Below are 23,133 nucleotides of genomic sequence, written 5' to 3' on the forward strand. Positions count from 1 at the left end.
TGCCAAAGTGTGGGGTAAGAAAAAAAGACTTGTCGAAACCTGTCATTAGTGCAACAGAAACAAATACCTGAATGTGTAATATAGTGTATTATATTACATGGTATTGGGTTCCCATAGCATTTGCAATTGTTCCGCCGGGGGTACAACTGCAGCTTTAACTGGAGGACATACACATAAATCTCAAAGAGGGATTTCAGTGGCCCATTTATGGGGCAAATCTATCTCAATAATTTACTTCTAATCTACACCTCTGTTTCTGCATGATAAGACACTCCCTAGCTTCGACGTAAAAGCTGTCCAGAGTCATTTATATTAGGCCATATTTTACTGTCAGCAACTGTTTTAAATGTGTTGACTACTTGGAGTCCAGAGGAGCTACACTTCAAAATAAGCCTATATATCGGCAAGGACTTTTTTTTTTTAAATTTATTTCTGATTTTTCCCTTTTTTCTCCCAATTTAGTGGCCAATTGAACCCTATTTTTATTCAAACACCCACCCTCGTATTGCATGCGTTCGCCAACTGCATCTCTCCGGCCGGCAGTCTCAAAGGAAGCGCCTCCCCACTTTCGTGACAAGGCGAATCCAAGCCGAACCACTGTTTTTCCGACACACACAGAGACGCATTCACATGACGAACACAGGCCGACTCCGCCCCCCTCCCGAAGACAGCGTTGCCAATGATTGCTGCTTCATCGAGTCCGGCCATAGTCGGATCTGACGAGACCGGGGCGCGAACCCCAGTCCCCAGTGGGCAACTGCATCGACACCAAGCCGATGCTTAGACCGCTACGCCACCGCGGACGTGGCAAGGACTTTTTGAACCACGTTTACACTGAGCATGGCCACTGACAACATACCTTATGCATGAGACGTTCACAAGGAACTTCTGTATAAAACGTGACGGTCCACAGCACAACACATGGAACATTGATACGTGTTTCAGAAGCGGCTGGACACAGCACATCTGTCCAGCTTTTGAGAGGCTTGCATGGTTGTGCCACAGAGGCTGCACAACCAAGTGAAAGTTGGTAAGAAGGGGGAAAAAAAGTGGAAAATAAAACTTAGACCAGTTTCTAGTACATTCACATCAAAGGTTCCACTTTGCAGCATGCCACTTTCATTTGCTCTCCATATTTGCTCCTCTCTGTCTACCCGGTGCTGTCTCCATTGTTTCAAACACACAATCCCCTGCAGGCTACCCGCCTGGCAGGCCTAATTGCAAAAACAATTAAAAGGCCTTACAGGAGGGGGGGGCTGTTTTGTTTTGCTTGATGTTTTAAATATCCAAAATAATAATGTGTTTATTTGTTGTGAATAGTAACATAACTGACTCTTTTAGATGGGGGTAATTTTCTAACTCACAGCTGAACTAGCACTTGATCATGATAATCATATATATATATATATATATATATATATATATAGTATGAAACAGGCTTGTACTATCTCAAAATGAATTTACTTGACTCACTGGATTTATATATATATATATATATATGTATGTATGTATGTATGTATGTATGTATACACTCACCGGCCACTTTATTAGGCACACCTGTCCAACTGCTCGTTAACGCAAATTTCTAATCAGCCAATCACATGGCAGCAACCCAACGCATTTAGGCATGTAGACATGGTCAAGACGATCTGCTGCAGTTCAAACCGAGCGTCAGAATAGGGAAGAAAGGTGATTTAAGTGACTTTGAACGTGGCATGGTTGTTGGTGCCAGACGGGCTGGTCTGAGTATTTCAGAAACTGCTGATCTACTGGGATTTTCACGCACAACCATCTCTAGGGTTTACAGAGAATGGTCCGAAAAAGAGAAAATATCCAGTGAGCGGCAGTTCTGTGGGCGAAAATGCCTTGTTGATGCCAGAGGTCAGAGGAGAATGGCTAGACTGGTTCGAGCTGATAGAAAGGCAACAGTAACTCAAATAACCACTCATTACAACCGAGGTATGCAGAAGAGCATCTCTGAACGCACAACACGTCGAACCTTGAGGCAGATGGGCTACAGCAGCAGAAGACCACACAAGGTGCCACTCCTGTCAGCTAAGAACAGGAAACTGAGGCTACAATTCGCACAGGCTCACCAAAATTGGACAATAGAAGATTGGAAAAACGTTGCCTGGTCTGATGAGTCTCGATTTCTGCTGCGACATTCGGATGGTAGGGTCAGAATATGGCGTCAACAACATGAAAGCATGGATCCATCCTGCCTTGCATCAACGGTTCAGGCTGGTGGTGGTGGTGCAATGGTGTGGGGGATATTTTCTTGGCACACTTTGGGCCCCTTAGTACCAATTGAGCATCGTGTCAACGCCACAGCCTACCTGAGTATTGTTGCTGACCATGTCCATCCCTTTATGACCACAGTGTTCCCATCTTCTGATGGCTACTTCCAGCAGGATAACGCGCCATGTCATAAAGCTTGAATCACCTCAGACTGGTTTCTTGAACATGACAATGAGTTCACTGTACTCAAATGGCCTCCACAGTCACCAGATCTCAATCCAATAGAGCAGAGGTGCCCACAATTTTTTGACTCGTGAGCTACTTTTAAAATGACCAGGTCAAAATGATCTACTCATATTAAAAATAATAATAATAAAAATACCCATTACATGTTTTACATATAGTATATGAACATTTATATACAGTGTGTGTATTTATATACATGTTGTGTTACATATACAGTATTGCAATGGATTTGCATTTATATTGAATCTTAATAATCATACCAAGCACTTGCTACTACACTATGTTGAAATTGCATCACTGCATGAACCTTTACAGCTGTGTTAAATAGATTTGTGATCTCTACCTCTCTACTCTGATGATGACCTGCACTGGAGGGAGTCAGACAGGGTTACATAGTTCGGACAGTAGCTGTTGGTAGCCAGCCTCAAGCAGGCCTCCAAATGATCATCTGTCATGGTGGAACGGTATTTGGACTTGATAATCTTCATGTGAGAAAAGGCTGACTCACCCAAATAAGTAGAGCCGAATAATGCCGTCAAGGAGGTTGCACATTTCCTCATGTTTGGGTACTTGTCCTCTGTAAGTAAGTTCCAAAACTCTCCATGCGCCCTGGACTTAAGCTGAATGTCAGCCTGTGCTGTCAGCATCTCATCCTCCACTGCAGATGAGTTCAGGTGAAACAGTGATGCCATTGTTTAGGCGAGGGAATCCACCTCTGTATCTTCCCCAAATGGGTAGCACATAAATGTAGCGATTGGCTCAAGCAAAGCAAAGTCTTGAAACCGTTTGTCAAAGTCTGACCGGACATTTTCAATCTGCTCTGTGTAGCGTGCACTGTCAAGTTGCGCACACGCCCTCCCTTGCTTCTCCAGCTCTGCTGCGAGGTTTCGGAAGTTTCCCAAATCATGGCGCTGCAACTTTGAGGACAGAAGTTGCATTTTCCGTTTGAAAGTGTTAACTGAGCTGATCATGTTTACCACGCTTTTGTCTTTTCCTTGCAGCTCTAAGTTAAGCTCGTTCAACATGTTGGTTAAATCAGTTAAAAACGCCAAGTCTAGCAGCCACTGATTGTCATTAAGTTGCTTGTGTTCCGCATGTTTAGTGATAAGGAGAAACTCCTTAATCTCCGGACAGAGCTCTCGAAATCTCTGCAAGAATCTCCCTCTACTAAGCCATCTCACGTCAGTGTGTAGCAAGAGGTCAGAGTAGTTACAGTCGGCCTCTTCCAAATGTCTACGAAACAACCGTCTTTGAAGAGACCTCGCTCGAATAGAACAGGCGGGTTTGGTTGCCACATCCATGATCTCTTTCATGTTTAGCATTTTTGCGCATAATGCTTGTTGATGTAATATGCAATGGTAATTAAGGAAGTCCAGGAAAGCATCGTCCTCCCTGCGCTTGGCAATAAATCCATTAGAGTGGCCCACCATAGCAGGCTCACCGTCCGTGGTGTTTGACACCAGTTTACACACTGGGAGCTGGATTTTATCCACAAAGTTTTTGAAGATTTGAAAAATGTCCTCTCCCCGCGTGTGTTCCTTCATGGGTAGCATTGTGGACAGCTCCTCTTTTGCGGTCATATCTTGAAACACCATGCGAATGAAAATGCACAATTGGGCCGTATCACTCATGTCCGTAGACTCGTCCAATTGTAGCGAGAAACACTCGCAGTCCACGATGTCCCTCCAAAGCTGCTGTGTCAAATCATCGCCCATCACTTCACAGTGCCTTGTGACGGAATTTCTTGATAACTGGAGAGCTTTGATTGAAGATATTATTTCTGATTTGTTTTTAAAGTCCCGAAACAACGAATCTGCTGCCTCAAGGAAGGCCTCTTTCATCATCTCTCCATCTTGGAAGGCTTTCTTATGCTTAATGATGGAGTGACTCACCCGTAAAGATGCTTCGGTGGCTGCCTTTGCCTTTGAATGCGGCTGCGGGAAAAGTGACTGCTGCACGATTAACTGTGATTTTAGTTCCCTCACCTTTCTCTTTCTCAGCTCGCTTTTCGGAGGGAAGTCATTGTCATAGTTTTTATGAACAGTTCGAAAGTGCCTCTCCACATTTCCTTTTTTGGGGATAGCAATGCTAGACTGACAGATGAGACAAACGCATTTGGAATAAGACATGGTGAAAAAAAGTCCTCCTCCCATTCCACATGGAAATGGTACTGTAAAATGACACGCTGGCCACTGGCTGGCGGGTCTGACCCTTTAGTCGAGCGGTTAGCGATGTCTCCTGCGGTGCGGGCGATACAAGTTTGCTTCCCGGCCGCAGCAGTTCGCTACAGTACGTTTTTTGTTTCTTGCTAGGTCCGGCTCCCCCACTCATTTTTGTTTTGTTTCACTTTTTTGTAGAGTTTTTTTTTTAGAGAGTTGAACTAGCTAGCTCGATGCAGTTCTGCGTTAGCTCACGTTGTGGGTATGTGAACTTCAAGGTACGTTAGATAAGGGCTCTGGTTGTTATAGTAACCTAATGTAACAAAGTTTTAGGTTCCGCTCTAGAATCTTTGGTTTTAGGCAACAGCAGACTGGCCGTCCTTTACGTCAATCAAAAGGCAAATGCCAAATGGAGGACAGATGATAGGCTAATGTCTTGGAAAAAAAAAGTTTTTCGAATGTCATGGAGATCTACCAGCACTGCCTTCGCGATCTACTGGTCGATCGCGATCGACGTAGTGGGCACCCCTGCAATAGAGCACCTTTGGGATGTGGTGGACCGGGAGATTCGCATCATGGATGTGCAGCTGACAAATCTGCAGCAACTGCGTGATGCTATCATGTCAATATGGACCAGACTCTCCGAGGAATGTTTCCAGTACCTTGTTGAATCTATGCCATGAAGGATTAAGGCAGTTCTGAAGGCAAAAGGGGGTCCAACCCGGTACTAGCAAGGTGTACCTAATAAAGTGGCCAGTGAGTGTATATATATATATATATATATATATATATATATATATATATATATATACACACACGCGCACCTTTTTTTTTTCTCCCAAATTGTATCTGGCCAATCACCCCACTTTTTCGAGCTGTCCTGGTCGCTGCTCCACCCCCTCTGCTGATCCGGGGAGGGCTGCAGACTACCACATGCCTCCTCCAATGCATGTGGAGTCGCCAGTCGCTTCTTTTCACTTGACAGTGAGGAGTTTTGCCAGAGGGATGTAGCACATGGGAGGATCACGCTATCCCCCCCCCCAGTTCGCCCTCCCCCCGAACGACCAGAGGAGGTGCTAGTGCAGCGACCAGGGCACATACCCACATCCGGCTTCCCACCCGCAGACACGACCAATTGTGTCTGTAGGGATGCCTGTCCAAGCCAGCGGTAACACGGGGATTCGAACCGGTGATTGTTTTGTTGGTAGGCAATGGAATAGACTGCTACGATACCGGATGCCCCCACCCAGCATCTTTATACGCTTTAACTTAGAACGGCTGGTGCAGACTTCGGATACAAGTGTATTTCTGAGTTTATCCTTGAAGGAAAGAAAGAAAATATGATATTGGCTAAACAACCTTTTGTTGAAAAAGGACATTGAGTGCAAACTTGGTGAAAGATAAAAATATGGTCCCTTTAAGTGAGAGAGAAAAGAAAGTCTTTATTGCCTGCGTAAGCACAGACGAGTGCACGCATGGATATTGACTGGCTTTGTCAAAATCTGTATATCTGCCATGTCCATGTGTCACGGACTTATGTGACCAGGCTATCTTTTACAGTGTGTTCTTTAGTAAAAGTGAATAAATTCACAAAAAGCACCTCAACTCAGAAGCCACAGATGCTCTGGCCAAACATAAATGCTCACCATAAAAAGATTTAGAAGATGCCAACAAAATGCCAGTACTGTCCAAATTCTGTTATGGCACACAGAGTGAAACGCGACCCTGATGGGAATAAGAAGTCTGAACTGTACGTCACAATGCCTAAACATAAGAACCATGTAGAAATCCACTGGACTAAAAATGAGCATGTAAAGGCTGCTTTAGGAGCCCCTGAGCTGAGCAGGATTGAAGGTGTAGGCGGCGATCGATAGCTTTGTACACAGCTCTGCAGTGTGTCATAGATAGCAGATAAGGGGCCTTACTGATACTGTGGATCGTTGATGATCGGTTTTCTTTGTTGGGTCTCACTCATCTAATCGCTGATGGACTCTCATGAGTGCTGCATCTTCTGTTGGCAGGGAAGAAAAGAAAAAAAGACAAGTTATTAGCTCTAGATAATTACTGTTACTTGAGACTGGAGATACGACAGCCCCTTTTATACAATGTTGTGATTTTGCCCTCGGTATAGATCAGTGGGACAACTGAAAAAAAGACAAGTTTGTTGGTCTCATACAAATATGGTATTTTGTAGAATGAATGTGATTATGAGATGCTGAAGTATCAGTCAGAGCTGTGCTAGATTAAAAAAAAAAAGCAAATCTCCATTTTTCTCTTCACATTTAGACCATGAAACACATTAAGAGTGGGTTTTCTACCAAGCCATACCTCCATCCCTCATGCCTGAATTTCAAGGGGATGCACCAATGTCCCTTATTCTCTGCCAATAAATAAGGTATGAGGATGATAAAATACACAACCCAAAAGAGATCGAATACTTTTGACAAACAATATGGAAAAGGAACAACAGAGGCTTTTAACCCAGGCGTCTTCGACAATACTGATAATTCCAGTCTCATACTGGCCTGATATCTGGTACAAGTATCAGCAGATCTGTACAACTTACTAAAACAACAGTAAAAATAGGCCTATTCATTATACAATTATAGGGAGATTGTCTGTTTGCTTGATGAATAAGTGTGTAAGATTTCCCATCATGCACCAACCCCAATCTCTCATTGCTGAGCCTATAAGGATTTTGTGGATACTATACTCAAAAAGCAAGCAATAGGATGAATAATATGCATAAATGTAATAAATATTGCGTTACTCTGACCTCAGTGACCAAGGATATTTAATATTTTGTTGCTGTGCTCTGATTTTCAGAATATGCGTCAAATTAATGATTTGGCTCAACAGCACTAAAGCCCAAAGCACACACAGTTTTGCATCTATGAACCAAGACATTGTGTTCACTACAGTTATTACTTACACAGCAACTTCCCACTTCTAGCACTGTGGTACACCTCAGCAAAAATTTGTCTGACATGAACACACATTTAAGGAGCATCAGCAGTCAAAAGATTTATTTATATTCTGGCCTTAACCAACCAGCTTTATTGCACAAGAAAAAGATGAACTGATAACAATTATATAAAAAACAGCAGTGCATGTCTTATAAGAGAAAAACCCGTTTGCCAATTCATACCCAACCGATTTCATATCACTGAGCGGATTAGAAAACGTTATTTCAAATGTTTCTTTTGAGCAAATGTCCTGCCAAACTCAAATCCTCCCCCTCCTCACACACTGCCATTCCCATCGCTACAAAAACAAAGCAGACATGATAAGAATTCCTCCAGCTTTTCTCCAGCTGAAGAATAGAGCAAAATGGATTTTCTCCACAGCTTCACTCATTGCCAGATGCATTCAACTGAGTGGCATATTGGCATCCCATAGAGTATATGATTTTGAATAATGGAACAGTAGAGGCAACAGACCAACTGTCATACTAATCTCCTCTCAAGTGATCAAAGAGTATGCTGCATAAATTTGTTTTCATAATAGACAGTTGAATATCAACAGCCAAAGTGAAATGTGTTTAGGGTGTTAAGCCCACCGCAGTGACATAATTTAGTGACATGGCGAAGTTGTAACAATCCCATTGTCAAAGTGAGATGTACTAGCCTCGCTGGATCCTAAAGAAAAATATGCCCAATATGCATTCAGTCATGCATGAGGCATTCGGCTTCGTTACCTTGATCACGCCGTTTTGTGGGTGTGCTAGAACCAGAAATTATATGCTAAACAGGAAACCCCATTTATTTATTCATTCATTTATTTTTTGCTTTATCATTGGGGTTTTTTGTATAATACCCAGTAGAAAAATTATTTTTTGCTTTATACATTATTTGTGCTGTGTTAAATCCTATGAAGTCCATGAACTTCAAGGCATGTGACTTTAAAAACAGCGTGTTAGTGTGTTTGTGAAATCCTACATTGTTAATTATCCTTATGACACTTATTTTGCAGTATGCATAATGGATGTAGGTTGCCTTTGTAGATGCTACCTCATACCTCTATACAGTAATTCAGATATGACAATACAAGTGAACAATACAGTGTGTAAGATGCTTTATGATCTAGAATGTGCCTTGTTTTTCCCAGGACTGCAATGCTCCTTGCCAGCTTTGCTTGCACATATAATATGAGGTTTCCAGCTGATTTTATGGTCTATTATCACATGTAGAAATTTATTTTCATATACTTTTTCTATGTTGACATTGTCTATCATCATTTGTACTTGAGCGTTTATTTTACAATTTCCAAACAACAGCCTTTGTTTTATTCAAATTTGATCATTTGTTTATGTCAAGCCAACTTTTTAATTCTCTCATTTCTGTTATGATCACCTCCAAAAGCTGCTGTAAATTCTCCCCAGAACAGAAAATATTGGTGTCATCCTCAAATAGAATAAATTTCAATATTTTTGATACTCTGAATATATCATTTATGTACAGAATAAACAATTGCGGGCCTAATATTGACCCCTGAGGGACTCCACAATTGATATCCATGCATTTTGATTTATGCTAACCTATCTTCACAAATTATCTTAGCAAATAAATGATGTGGAATTCTTCAAATGTGCACACACCTCTTTTCTTATCCAGGAACACAGTCAGCTCACATATTTCAGCACTCATATTTCTGAGGATGTTCTACAATGCCTACTTTTTCAATATTGTTCTAAGCTTGATTTCTATCACACTTGGCCATCTGACATTGTGTTTCTCCCCAGATAAAATAGTGGGGAACAAAAGGCATTTACCTGCTGTTGTATCTGTTGATTCCGCTTTTAACTTCAAGTAGCTATCATTCAGGCATTATTGAAAGGTAGGTGATATGGGTTACAAATAACAGTGACCACACTTATTCATCAAGAGTCACTAACATCATCATCATCATCATTGCACTGTTATTCTAAATGAATAATTATACATGAATGTGAGTATGTGTGGAATGAGTTTCAATATGAAATTTGGATGGTTCAGCTAAATGTATGGGCCATTCAAGGTTTTTATTCATTTTGCAGCACAAGAACAGGAAGGGCATCCAGGTCTTATCAAATGAGTACCTTACGGTGAATCAAATTCTTCAAGCTTCACTGATTGCAAAACATTTTCCATGACAAGTCTGAGGGAGGGTAAGACTACATCTTGAAAGCTTTTTGAATTTACATTTGGAATTAAGCTGTGATTTTATTGAAATAAAAAACTATCAATGATGAAAGCATAATTGCAGCAAAGACTTGCTTCTTACCTTATTCTAAATGAGTTGAACTTAAAGTAAAATACAAAAGCCTGTTCAAAATAAGTCTTAATTATCTTATAGGCTAAGCACAAAAGTAAAGAGCTCAGCCAAGAAAGCAGCGACCAGAAAGCCAGTAATTTTTAAATCAGGTTGAATCAGCACACAAGAAGCCAGTAACAGAGGACAGGGATTAAAAAGCATATTTCTTATACCCACAATCTTCCATATAGGAGGAATGTTTTTGGATCCACATCATCCTGTGATGTCAAATTACAACAAGTAGTTTGTTAACCAGAAATTGTTAAACTACAGTATTGTTTATACTGGTATTGTTTATATTGCACTTTGATTATAAACAATGTATATATTATGTCAGCATTTGTGTGTTAATAATCATATTTTTGAGAAATTTATACTGTGGCCAAGCTGGGACATTTTGTTTACTTTGAATATCAAAAAAGCTGACAGTATAGTGCTTGTGTGGATCACCTCATATAAAATAAAAGTTGGGGTAATATATGGCCCTTGGCCCTCCAAGTAAATGGCCCTGTTCTAGTCAGCAATTTCAATGACCAATGAGCTAGCTGGCTACCATGCACTAAATAAGTATTTGGCAAGCTCCAAAGACACTCTTACTTGCTTTGCTCCTTGTTGGCAGGAAATAACAGGGCCTAATCTTGCATGAGCCTGAGAATCAGATGGTCCACAAACTGCCTGGCTGAGACTGTTCAATTCCATTAAGAAATAAAACCAAATGAGGTGGGAGGGTCAATTCATTTCTATCGCCACCTTGAAAGTTTGAATGAAAATCCAATTTCATGTCAAACGACACTGTTTAGGTGCACTAGATAATCTTAGAAAAGCAAACGCCCTTTATACCAAATAATCTAATAAATTATTTCAGTGCATGTACTTTAAGCAGGCATTTACAGGCCAAGGTCAAATTTTAATAAATAAGCAAAGCTGTGGCAGAGGCTAATAATAATAGCCTACTGAGGCAAATTTTTAATTTGTGATAATGGGCTATACAAATGAAATTGACTTGATTTGACTTGACTTAACACTGCATGAAAAGTTGACAAAAAAGGCTTTGACCTGTTTCGTCTGCTTTGATTTTCTGATACACTAAGGAAGACTGGCGAAAGGTGCTGGATGTAGAGTGTCCATGCTCGTGTATGGATGCGTATGTGGGTGCTTTCCTTCCCCTGTAGGTTCAAAATGTTATGCTTACTGATAACATAACCCATTCATCTGAGCAGTAGCACAGTTTTAATGTATACTATGCTGGCTGTAGTAGATAAGAGACAGGCGACACACAGAAAAGTACCAGCCACAGACTGGCCAATATCCAGCTGACTTCCTGAGGGGGAGAACTCCACGTGCACTGGGCAGATGTCAGGTTCATGTGTGGACGGTGTGAGCTAGTCAGAGCCACCGTAACATCCACAGTATCCTGATCCTCACATGCAAGCCTTCAGAACTCCACCAAAATTTACAGCTGCTTGACAGTCAAAGAGACTCATCTTTAAACTGCTAGGAAAAGAAAAAAAAAGTTTCCTTTCAAAGTAACAAGCAGAAACTTAGGCGAGCGTGACCATGCCACGCGGCTCTATAAATAACTCATCATTCATGGTAGGTAGGCTGAGTGGCTTTACATCATCGAAAGGACAGCGAAGAGGACCCTGTATCTGTTCCTTGAGTAATTGTATGAACACCACTGGGAAAATGCAGTAGACCAACTGCAGTTCTTCACAGGAGAGATTTTAACCTAATGCTAAAGTAAAAAAAAAAAGTCATACTTACTGACACAGGCAACTTTATGGATATTCTTGAGGTCACATGTGAAACACAAATGTCTATCAGTGCACAACAGGGATTTTCAGAAGTGAAAATAACAAGGTTTATGAATATCCAGGAAACACAATAGGGATTAAATATAGCTAGGTCTATACAAGAACCAAGACGTTGTCAACACTTTTTGTACTAATTTCAGACTGACATTAGATTTCAGAGGACCAGACACCCAGCAAACACCCCAAACCCAACTCATCTCACACACACACACACACACACACACACACACACACACACACACACACACACTCGTTTCACTATCCTTATGAGGACCCCTCATTGACTACATTCATTTCCTAGCCCTTAACCCTAACCTTAACCATGCAAACTACATGCCTAACCCTAACCCTTACCCTAACCTTAACATAACCCTAATTCTAACTTTAACCCTAAAACCAAGTCCTAACCCTAAAATAGACCCTTTTACTTGTGAGGACCACTAAAATGTCCACACAAGGTAGGTGGTTTCTGGTTTTTCTATCCTAATGAGGACATTTTGTCCACATTAGGATAGTTAAACATGTACACACACACACACACACACACACACACACACACACACACACACACACACACACACACACACACCAAATGTAGCAAAACACTATTACATCCCTTTTGTGTGCATTAGAAGAAAGAGGACTGATACCAGCTTGGGTCTACAACCTGACCCACTTTAAACGATAATTGATTTTCCACATCGGCTTCAGTCAAGCTAGGTTGAACTGTAATTCTCTGCATGTGAAGTAGAATTAATTAGTCTAACCCCCAATGTGCTCAGAGCAAGTCTGTTGACTGACAAGTACATGAAACAGCGGGCCGATTTGAATTATTGATTAAACACTACCTGCGCATCATTTTCATTCTGGGTAAATACAGATGGAGTCTACATTTCTGGCTTCAACTGTGTTTCTAAGCTTGTTAAGGCAAGCTAACGACGATTTTCTTTTCACCTCAAAGCTTATCAGTTGAAGTAATCATGAGCTTGTGAGGTCTGGCGGCTTCAATTTGACAACAGATGCCAGTGCAGAAATGCCTAAGCTGTAGTGAGCTTTGTCAGTTTTGTTATTAAGCAGGAGCAAGGGGGGGGGAAATGAAAATAGAAACTAGCACAAGTCCATAAGATGAAGTGATTCCTTAATTGTGAACAGCTTTGTCTGATGAGTGACTGCATGTGCAAAAGCAAGGACAGGCATGGAAGGGCCAGCTGAGCCAAATTGAGATTCCCTGCACTTGATCTCCTGTGTGTGTATGTAAACAATGTGTTTTATTGGAGATTCCAAGAGTTACAAGAGATGAGAAGTTCATGCTTACATTGAGAAAGACAAAAAAAAATCTAAATGCATGTGAGTGTACAAAGGCTTGGGGTAGGCAATTAACACAGGTGTAACCCACTGCTATGCATTAAACATTACTGGCTTGTCAAAAGTGTTTTGCTTGGATTAAAACTGCAGTAGGGAAAAAGTCACTGGGAACAAATTGGGTTTGTTAGGACAAATGTGGTTGTGATATGGAAATTAAGTTCGGACGCTGGAGGGGGGCGAGATTCTGGATCATGGCAAAATACCATTCAAATCCCAAACAATTGAATTCTGGTATCTGATGAAGCTACTTACCTTAATTAGCAAAAAGTCAACAGTTTAGGATTTGTATTATCATTTTGGAGGGCTGAATCAGCATGATGTTATGGAGAGAGCAAATTGCATCTCTGATGCCTTGCTGTTTTCCACTAGGACATCTCACATCTGCGTCTGCCTGAATCCTTTAAAGGCTGAAAGACTCAGGAGTCCCTTTCATTCATAATATATCGGAACTATTCTCGGAAAAGTGACCTTTACCATCCTGTGACCTTTGTAAGCTTAACAAGTGTTGACTCTCATGTTCAGATTTCATTCATGGTTTGACAGAAGCTGGTCGATCTAATGTTCCGTGCAAGTATAGTATCATGGAATGGTCCGATTTCATAAGCTTAAATGTACATTTAGTAAAACAGGGCAAGCAATAGAAACTGTGCCACTCTCATGATGGATATAAATGGAAAATTATGGCTGGCTAACTGTAACATCATGAAGTACAGAGCCAACAACTGTGTTAAAAAAAAAAGAATAAAAATTGGAATAGTGTTAAGATGTTAGTTGCAGTACTCCGCTATCTCTGGTAGGCTATTAAGTTGAAAGACTGTCCTCAGTGGTTACAGTCAAGATTGCAGTCTGACCTCCTTGTGTATAATACAAAGCAGTGAGAGCCGAACTTAGCTGGACTGGATTCCACTCACACAGAGGGACAAACCCCATGCCAACTTGGGAGTTCACGGATGGGCTAACGGCCAAAACAATCTAGCCAGGGGTTATCCCTCTCTGACCGTGAGCAGAGTGGCTGTGACAGGAGATAGCCTTGAGGATAACTGAGCAAACAAAACACATCTCCAGGTCTCTTCTAGCTCCTCTTGATTTAATGGTTCATATATGAGGTCAGGATGCATGAGTCTTTTGCAAAAGCTCGGAACGCCCATGGGACCGAATGAGGGTATTTGCAGATAATTGTTAGATCTACTGGTAAACCGGTAAGCGAACTCCCACTTGGATATAAATTGTTATATTGCACACACAGATTGCATCTTGTGGACTCTTAAGCGCTGAGCCTACGATGGGAAGGTCAAACTGAATTGGCGCAAATCCTACGAATATTATTTTTCTATTTCCCTCTATCCATTCCTTTAGTACATTAATCACACTCCAGATAACCTTGCCAGAGTCTCGGCCCAAAATTGGCGAACTCTCTTATGCTGTGGTATATATGCCCCAATCAGAGAGTGGTATATGCCCCAATCAATCTCAACTCAGTGAAGTGAGTAGCTATTTAAATGTGTACATCGGTCACTGTCATTACCCTGTACACAGCTCTGCCACAGTACCGTATTAACTTATTTCAGCTGCCTTTCGTGGCAAAAATGGGAGCAATAAATAAGAACCGGTCAAATACAGAATTCCCTTATTTTCTCATGACTTATGAGGTAGAAAAAAATTTCATGATGAAAAACATTAATATAAAAAAAATAACACTTAAAGCTAGGCAGACGGACTGTCACATTCAGTATTGGCTAGGAATGCAGCATCTGAGACATAAATGAGATGATTCTCATGAGAAAGGTGGTCCACTTGTATTTCCAAAACTGGGCCTTGAAATTAATTTGAATTTAAATAACTCCCTCACTTCAGAATTAACATATCAAATACATACTGTCCTTGATTGTTTGGCCCAAGAAAAGAAAAGAAAAGAAAGGAAAGAGTGCTGACGACAATGGCAGCGGTCCGAAATCAATTAAACTGTACCCTAATGGGGCTCATAGTAAAAAATTAACAACTTCATTAAAGGAAAGCTGTTTGACAAACTCCTGCAAGCAATAGTAATGCAGTTGTCTGCTTGCAGGGTAAATGGCTCTGCTGTCATTAATATCTTGTCTAAAGTTGAATTAACAGTAAGCTACAATAGACCAATTCATCCTGTACACTGCTGCATACTTTTGATAAATGTTTGCAATAGCACTGTTTCTGGCGGTCCAACTGTAATACATATCAATTAATGTTCATTTACAGACCTGGATAGGTTAGACTGGGAAATTTTGAAAAGGAATAGATGACTTTGGCACTTTCCCACAATGGTATACTACTATAGAAAATAATAGCCCCTGACCTCACTTGGTGGGAAATGTAAATCAAAATCAGACAAGAGTTCAAGAATTTACAACACATGGTACATGAACACAGAGAGACTATTGTCCTAAACTAATTTCAGCAAGTTTTCAAAAGGCCAAAATCATACATTCATCTCTCATACAAAAGCTTTCTTTCTCATTCAAATAGTGTGATGCAACTAATTTGCAAGTGTATTTAATTGTTTAGGTGTTTGCTGACGAGGGTTCTCATTTGGGAACTATGAAATTCTGTATCTCATTACTTTAATGGGTTTGGTAACTTGAAGGAAGTGTGCAGAAAAGCATGAATCAAAGTTGAATCGCATTAGTGTTTTCGAGTTGAAGTGCATCAAGCCTGCTTAATATGCATGATTTTTTTCAACCTGCATTATTATTTTTTTTCTAACCACAATGCCTATTTTAAACCCAACACTTTTCTCTTTAAAAAAGTGACAAAAGTTTCAACCATTAAGAACACAAGATATGCATAATTATACAATTTTCTTCATTTGTCACATCTAAACTGCAAGTCAAATCATTATGCTGAAAAGTATTCCTGCACAAAGCCTCAGAAAAATGAAAAGAGCCTGACAAATAATGTTTTATTTTACTGGAGTGGTAAAAAAAACAAAAAAACAAAACAAAATAACAAAATAAGTAAAATCTTTGTACGCAACATAATCTAATAAGCAGAGAGCAGAGATATGTCACATAGATTTTATAGGTTTTGAAAGCAGCAAGCAAATCCAACGGACACCAAAGTCCCCGCAAACATGGACAAGTTGCATGAAAAAACATAGCAAACCAAACTAGAGGCCGAAACCAAAGTGATTGTTTGATGTTGTGTTATCGAGAGAATTCTGAGCAAACACCCCCTCTTTAGTCCACTAAATGAAATGGCTTTGTGGCACATGGATCAATATTTGATAATCTTGTCAGCTGCTGCACTCACAAATACAGTTTATTCCCTGCACTTTGAGTATTTTCTGAACACTCAAAGAATAAATAAGATGATGGATGAATTTCAGTTTGTAGGTTTGCACCCCAGATAAATAGTTACAAAAGCACAAGGTTTCCAATATGTCACTCGTGTCTATTTAAGTGACAATCCACTTTAAAGTGATTTACCATTTTTCGTGTTTTTATGCGTTGCAAAATTGGCAACATTTTTCTCGGCTTCATCATCCTCGATCGTCAATGACTGTCTCTCAGAGCCCTAACTATAATGGGATACAGCACTGACAATGACCATGATGGTAGGAATGAGCAGCACAGTTCATTTATTCATAGGATGGGCTGGTGGAGCCTGGGCTGAGCTCATTGGGAGGTGGGGCATGGACGGAGTGATTAGCATCCATCACTGTCTGGTTCGCTTAGATGGTGAGGGGGACAGTGACAGATGAAGAGGACACAATCCAGGCTGGGACAGAGCAAAGAATGGTAGATTGCGGAACAGGAAAATGGAAAAAAATAATCCTTACTGAAATAAATGGCCGAGGTTGAAGAGCCAGTTTTGGAAGGATGAAAAATAGAGGGCTTTGTATTGATACTGGTGGACTGGCAACTGAGTACCCATGTATGGGTGCACAGCAAGAAAAGGTGGAATAAATAAAAAATGGTAATTTGGTATTATGTGAATTGTAAATCCTGAACTGAAAATAAGTATGTCCAGTTCAGAATCTGATGAAATGCAGAATGGCAAAAGTCATTCAGTGGGTTAGGATGTCCACACTGATCTTGAAGAGAGAGAAAAAAAAAAAAAAACAAGAATTGTGCATCCGGGTAGCATAGCGGTCTATTCTGTTGCCTATCAACATTGGGGTCGCCAGTTCAAATCCCCGTTACCTCTGGCTTAGTCTGGCATCCCTACAGACACAATTGGCCGTGTCTGCGGTTGGGAAGCCTGATGTGGGTATGTGTCCTGGTCGCTGCACTAGCACCTCCTCAGGTCGGTAGGTCGGTCGGTTGGTCGGGGCGCCTGTTTGGGGGGGGGGGGGGGGGGATAGTGTGATCCTCCCACGCGCTACGTCACCCTGGCAAAACTCCCCACTGTCAGGTGAAAAGAAGCGGCAGAGGGGATGGAGCAGCAACCGGGATGGCTTGGAAGAATGGGGTAATTGGCCAAATTCAATTGGTTCAATTGTGGAGAAAAGGGGGGGGGGGTTGCAGTCTCTGCATATCACTGCTCTTTGGGTGTCACAAGTGACTCGGAATTGCATGGGATGACTGACAATGTTGTCACAATTAATGATAAGAATCTATTACCTAAAATTTCTCACAAAATGAGGTAGTAATGACGTATGAAATATTTGAGGGAGTATTGTTTGAAAACTAGTCTTGGTAAGATATGATACTTTCCATCACCAAAACAGTTCAATGTGATGAACCTTTGTTAATTCTTCAAAATGGTATATTTCTGCCCATGCAAGCAGATAATGTGATATCAATATCGTGTAAAATTCTCTATCATTTTCATGATGATAATACTTTCCATATTGCCCAGTACCACAATCAACGTGAAGCATGCCAGATAAAGAGAGGATCACTGCATGGAAGTTAATAAAGAAAATGAAGAGAACGCTTTAACCACTTGCTGTGGCTGCTGTAGCGTTTGCCCTCATTTGAACAAAAAGAAGAGAGAAAGGAGCCGACCACAATTGTTAGGCTGCAGCTGATACAAGTTCACTATTCTCCGATCAAAACTGGAGGCGAGAAGTAGTGATTCGCTTACAATTTGCTTTGTAAAATCTGTGCATCGTACTTCTGCTTGACAGCTCATGGCTGCTGACTGTCACAGACATGAGAGCTCACCTGTAGGAGTGATGAGAAAATTAAACGAGTTTGATTTTCTCTTAAAGAGTCATAGGGGCTGTCAAGGGCACAGACACTAAGTTGCTTGGGATGTCACACTACACAACTGACTGACTGTAATACGTTAATGTTTATATTGTTTCTTATTCTCATAGGACAGCGAATAAGAAAGATGCATACATTCTATGTGTACAAAAAACAACAAATACAGTATGTGTTGTGTATTTTGAAGTTTTTCTTTTTTTACTAATTGTCTCTGTATAGGAGAAAATGCAATTCTGTGACCATTTCATTTTATAATTCCTCCCTTGGGAATCGTTTCAGCTGCTGTAGCAGTAGCCCACACTGAGTGCGCCAAGCTAAGCTTCCACTGACAATCTCTTGGGAGGCGCCCTCCAGGTCTATCTCAGCCCCTGCACAAAGAGCTAACTCGGAGTGCTGTTAGCACTGCAATTACACACTAGATTTCCTCATGGGCCTCATTTTGGGCCATCCTGCCAGAAAGACATTCCAGCCCAGCCAACACACAGACCTGTGAGCTATCCAAGGCAACTTGAATGGATAAATAGGACGTTTGAGAAGCTAGAGTGACAAATAAGACCAGGCCCAAACCTAGTATATGGCTGAACTGTGTATGGTCAATGTTCGAAATTGTGGCCGATTTGTTATAGGGTTAGTCAGTGGTAGTATCTATAATGTGAATTTCTGGATATTAAATGTTCACCTGCAATTTTCTGTAGTGGTCACAGTAATATTTGTTGTTAAAGTGTACTGAAGTAGATTCACTGGACTTGGTTAAGTTACGTTTGATTAAAAAAAAAAGACTATAAATGAAGTTGCAAGAACAATGCTTTCCACTCATATCTTGGGATGTTTCATTTGAAAGAGAACTTAATTTGATTGTAAGAACACCTATTCTATCCATCCATCCATTATCCAAACCGCTTATCCTGCTCTCAGGGTCGTGGGGAAGCTGGAGCCTTTCCTAGCAGTCATTGGGCGGCAGGCGGGGGGGAGACACCCTGGACAGGCCACCAGGCCTTCACAGGGCAGACCTATTCTAATTACCTGTTAACTCCCCCACCTCTTTCATCTGTTTCTATCTGTGGATGTCTGTCGTTTTTCTAAGACTCCCTCTGTATTGACAGAAGACTGGATTGCGGCCGCCGACAGCACCATGAATTGCACATCACTTGCAACCGCTATCTGCCCTGTCTCAAGGTCCGATCACAAAAGATATTGCTCTAATGATATTACACTGCAAACATTCCCATAAAGTGTAGCACTCCAGTGCAATGTGCCCTCGTTTTGCATCTGACTGCAATTATTCATATGGCAAAGTATAAATGGTGGCTTTGCACCAAGCACACAGTAGGCAGGTTCAATGACATCCTTCATGTCATCAATAGTATAGTAAGAATGGTTTGACCTGGCAAACTGTATCTGCGAATGATTTCGGTCTGATTTAAATCACTAAGATATTTCCTGTGAATTATCTACTCACAAGCACACCTGGCATGATGATGCCTTTGCCTGGCTACAACCACTGCTGCCATGATCACTGGAATGTCTGGGCGTCAGTTACCACCAACTCTCTGAAGATGCCAATAAGTTTAATGCTTAACTGCGTGTGGCTATTACAGCTGGTGTTTTGCAATGAGGCTCATTTGCACAGAAAGAGGCAATTTTGTGCCAAATGTATGCATATTACTTAATTTAAATACATACAAATAGCACTGGAGCACCGAGATGCTATTTGCTTGGCAGCACAGTTAGGGGTACATTTCACCCTTTGCGGGTGCTTTGAAAAGTACACAGTTTCCTTTTGTCTTACTTGTGCAGGTTTAGCAGCCACAAAAGCCGTGCAATCCTTTTGTGGATTTGCCAGTGAGTGTTTTGTCAGATTGATTGTTATTTGGGGTGCTTTAACTGTGCTCTCCCTCATGCCTCTCGGCGCTTGGCCAACCAATCATGTAACTTCAGTGACATTGCTGGTCACTTGATCCAGCGGCCCGATTGTGTCAAACATGATCATTCAGTCAGTCAGCGACTCACGTTTGTAGGGCTGACCCGCTGGTCCGGGCCAGCAAAAAAAAAGAAAAAAAAGATAGAAAACAGAGGTATGGCTATAAAAAAAAAACAACACAAATATGTCATAGTTAGGTGGCACAGTGACTTAGCGGTAAGCACTGAAACCTCGCAGCAAGAGGCTCCTGGGTGCAATTCCAGCCTAACTGTGTGGACTCTGCAAGTTCTCTCCATGTTTGAATGGGTTTCCCCTGGGCACTCCAGTGCCTTCATACAGTTCAAAACATGTTTTAAGTGGAGTATCTATATTACCCATGAGTGTGAAGTGTGTGAACTCTGGTTCACACACAACAGGCCAGGGTGTTGGCCTAAGTTCCACCCAAAGCCTGATGGGACAGGCTCCATCCAGCCCCTCGCAATCCTACATTGAATTAAGTGGGAATGGATGGATGGATGCTATTTTGGCCAGTAGTCGCCACAGCTTTAAGTCATGTTTAGTAATTGGTGTCAATGACAGTAAAAACACATGGATAATGGAATTCTGTATTGAACATAACAGAATGCTGAACAATAGACTGTAAAAGAGGTTCAGTAATAGAAAATATTTAAGCAGAACTAAAGGCCACAAATATTAATATTAAAGAAAATCTAGAAAAAAATGCCAAAATATATAAAAAACTTGGAATATTGCAAAAACGTTTCCATGCTTGTTTAGCTGGAAAATATGATATGTGAATAAAGATATTATGCAATATCCATCCATCCATTATCTGAACCGCTTATCCTGCTCTCAGGGATGCTGGAACCTATTCCAGCAGTCATTGGGCAGCAGGCGGGGAGACACACACACACACACACACACACACACACACACACACACACACACACACACACACACACACACACACCTAGGGACAATTTAGTACAGCCAATTCACCTGACTTACATGTCTTTGGGAGGAAACACCTGTACAAAACATAAGTGTCCAATATGTTGTTGTTAGAGTCAATTTTCCGATAAATACTGTTACAGGAAACCGGAGCCCCCGGAGGAAACCCACACAGACACGGGAAGAACATGCAAACTCCATACAGAGGACGACCCGGAATGACCTACCAAGGTTGGACTACCCCAGGGCTCATACCCAGGACCTTCTTGCTGTGAGGCAGCTGCACTAACCACTGCGCCACCATGCCGCATTATGCAATATAAGTGATAAAAATTAAATTTTAAGATTTGTCCCATTTCTCCTGCCAAGCAGCTCTTGTGAACCCTTCTACATTTTTCTATTGAACATTTTGGGATTTCTGCAGGGCGGCTTACAAGGAGATTGTTTAATCATTCAGAAATACCTTGTGGAAAAGCAAATTCCCTGAAAGCTATAACCATGAAGACAAAGCCTATATGTGATCAGACATTATTTATGGTGCTTTCTATTGCTGGTATATCCAAGATGACAGCTGATCCATGAATATTCAAATTTCTCTTTCCCAAGAAAAGAGATACAGCATGACATTTTACATCTTCACCATAGTAGCCAGTTATGGAGGAATAAGGTAGGTTACCTGAACTCAAAGATGCAAAGCTGTTGTGGCTAAAAATCAAATATGGCAGACCAAGTTGTTAAGAGACCTCTACCAAGACATACCACAACATCAGCAGCTCAAATCCAGGTCCACATATGTTTGTTTTTTCTCCAGCAGTTCAGCAGTGAGGAAGAGGGTGCTTACACAACTTATTGAACGGTCAAACACAAATGTAACAAATATTCATTGTCAGTAAGTTATGCAAACATGACAATCTGTAGTTTAAACTTCTGGATGGAAAACGGTTAGCGAAAAGGCTGTTGACAAGAACAGTACAAGGCTTTTCAGCTGATGAAGCAGCACTGAAGAAAAAGAGAAAGCTGGGGGGAAGGGTTAAGTGTTTGTAAAAGAAAGGCCCTGTCCCTGATGAGACATTGTTCTCAATGGTCTTTTATATCTCAGTCAGTACAGCATACAGTAGCACTAACTGCCAGTCAGGGATTCCCACTGGGGCCACCCATGTCAGCAATTACTCACTTATGATACTGTAAAGTGCTCTTTGATAACATATGATATATACACTCACCGGCCACTTTATTAGGCACACCTGTCCAACTGCTTGTTAACGCAAATTTCTAATCAGCCAATCACATGGCAGCAACTCAATGCATTTAGGCATGTAGACATGGTCAAGACGATCTGCTGCAGTTCAAACCGAGCATCAGAATGGGGAAGAAAGGTGATTTAAGTGACTTTGAACGTGGCATGGTTGTTGGTGCCAGACGGGCTGGTCTGAGTATTTCAGAAACTGCTGATCTACTGGGATTTTCACGCACAACCATCTCTAGGGTTTACAGAGAATGGTCCGAAAAAGAGAAAATATCCAGTGAGCGGCAGTTCTGTGGGCGAAAATGCCTTGTTGATGCCAGAGGTCAGAGGAGAATGGCCAGACTGGTTCGAGCTGACAGAAAGGCAACACTAACTCAAATAACCACTCATTACAACCGAGGTATGCAGAAGAGCATCTCTGAACGCACAACACATCGAACCTTGAGGCAGATGGGCTACAGCAGCAGAAGACCACACCGGGTGCCACTCCTGTCAGCTAAGAACAGGAAACTGAGGCTACAATTCGCACAGACTCACCAAAATTGGACAATAGAAGATTGGAAAAATGTTGCCTGGTCTGATGAGTCTCGATTTCTGCTGCGAAATTCGGATGGTAGGGTCAGAATTTGGCGTCAACAACATGAAAGCATGGATCCATCCTGCCTTGTATCAACGGTTCAGGCTGGTGGTGGTGGTGTAATGGTGTGGGGGATAT

The 23,133-nt window shown here is 41.4% G+C and overlaps 1 protein-coding gene across 3 annotated transcripts in view; it reads right to left on the reverse strand.

The window, feature by feature from the left end:
* Positions 1-23,133, reverse strand: part of LOC130120534 (PTB domain-containing engulfment adapter protein 1) — a 112,044-nt gene that overhangs the window by 61,252 nt on the left and 27,659 nt on the right. For all 3 annotated transcript variants that reach the window (XM_056289110.1, XM_056289105.1, XM_056289111.1), the window contains exon 2: positions 6,569-6,654. The gene's annotated coding sequence lies outside the window, so the exon portion shown is untranslated. The remainder of the gene's footprint in view (positions 1-6,568; positions 6,655-23,133) is intronic.

The sequence above is a fragment of the Lampris incognitus genome, chromosome 11 (assembly GCF_029633865.1).
Source record: "Lampris incognitus isolate fLamInc1 chromosome 11, fLamInc1.hap2, whole genome shotgun sequence".
Taxonomy (NCBI): Eukaryota; Metazoa; Chordata; class Actinopteri; order Lampriformes; family Lampridae; genus Lampris; species Lampris incognitus.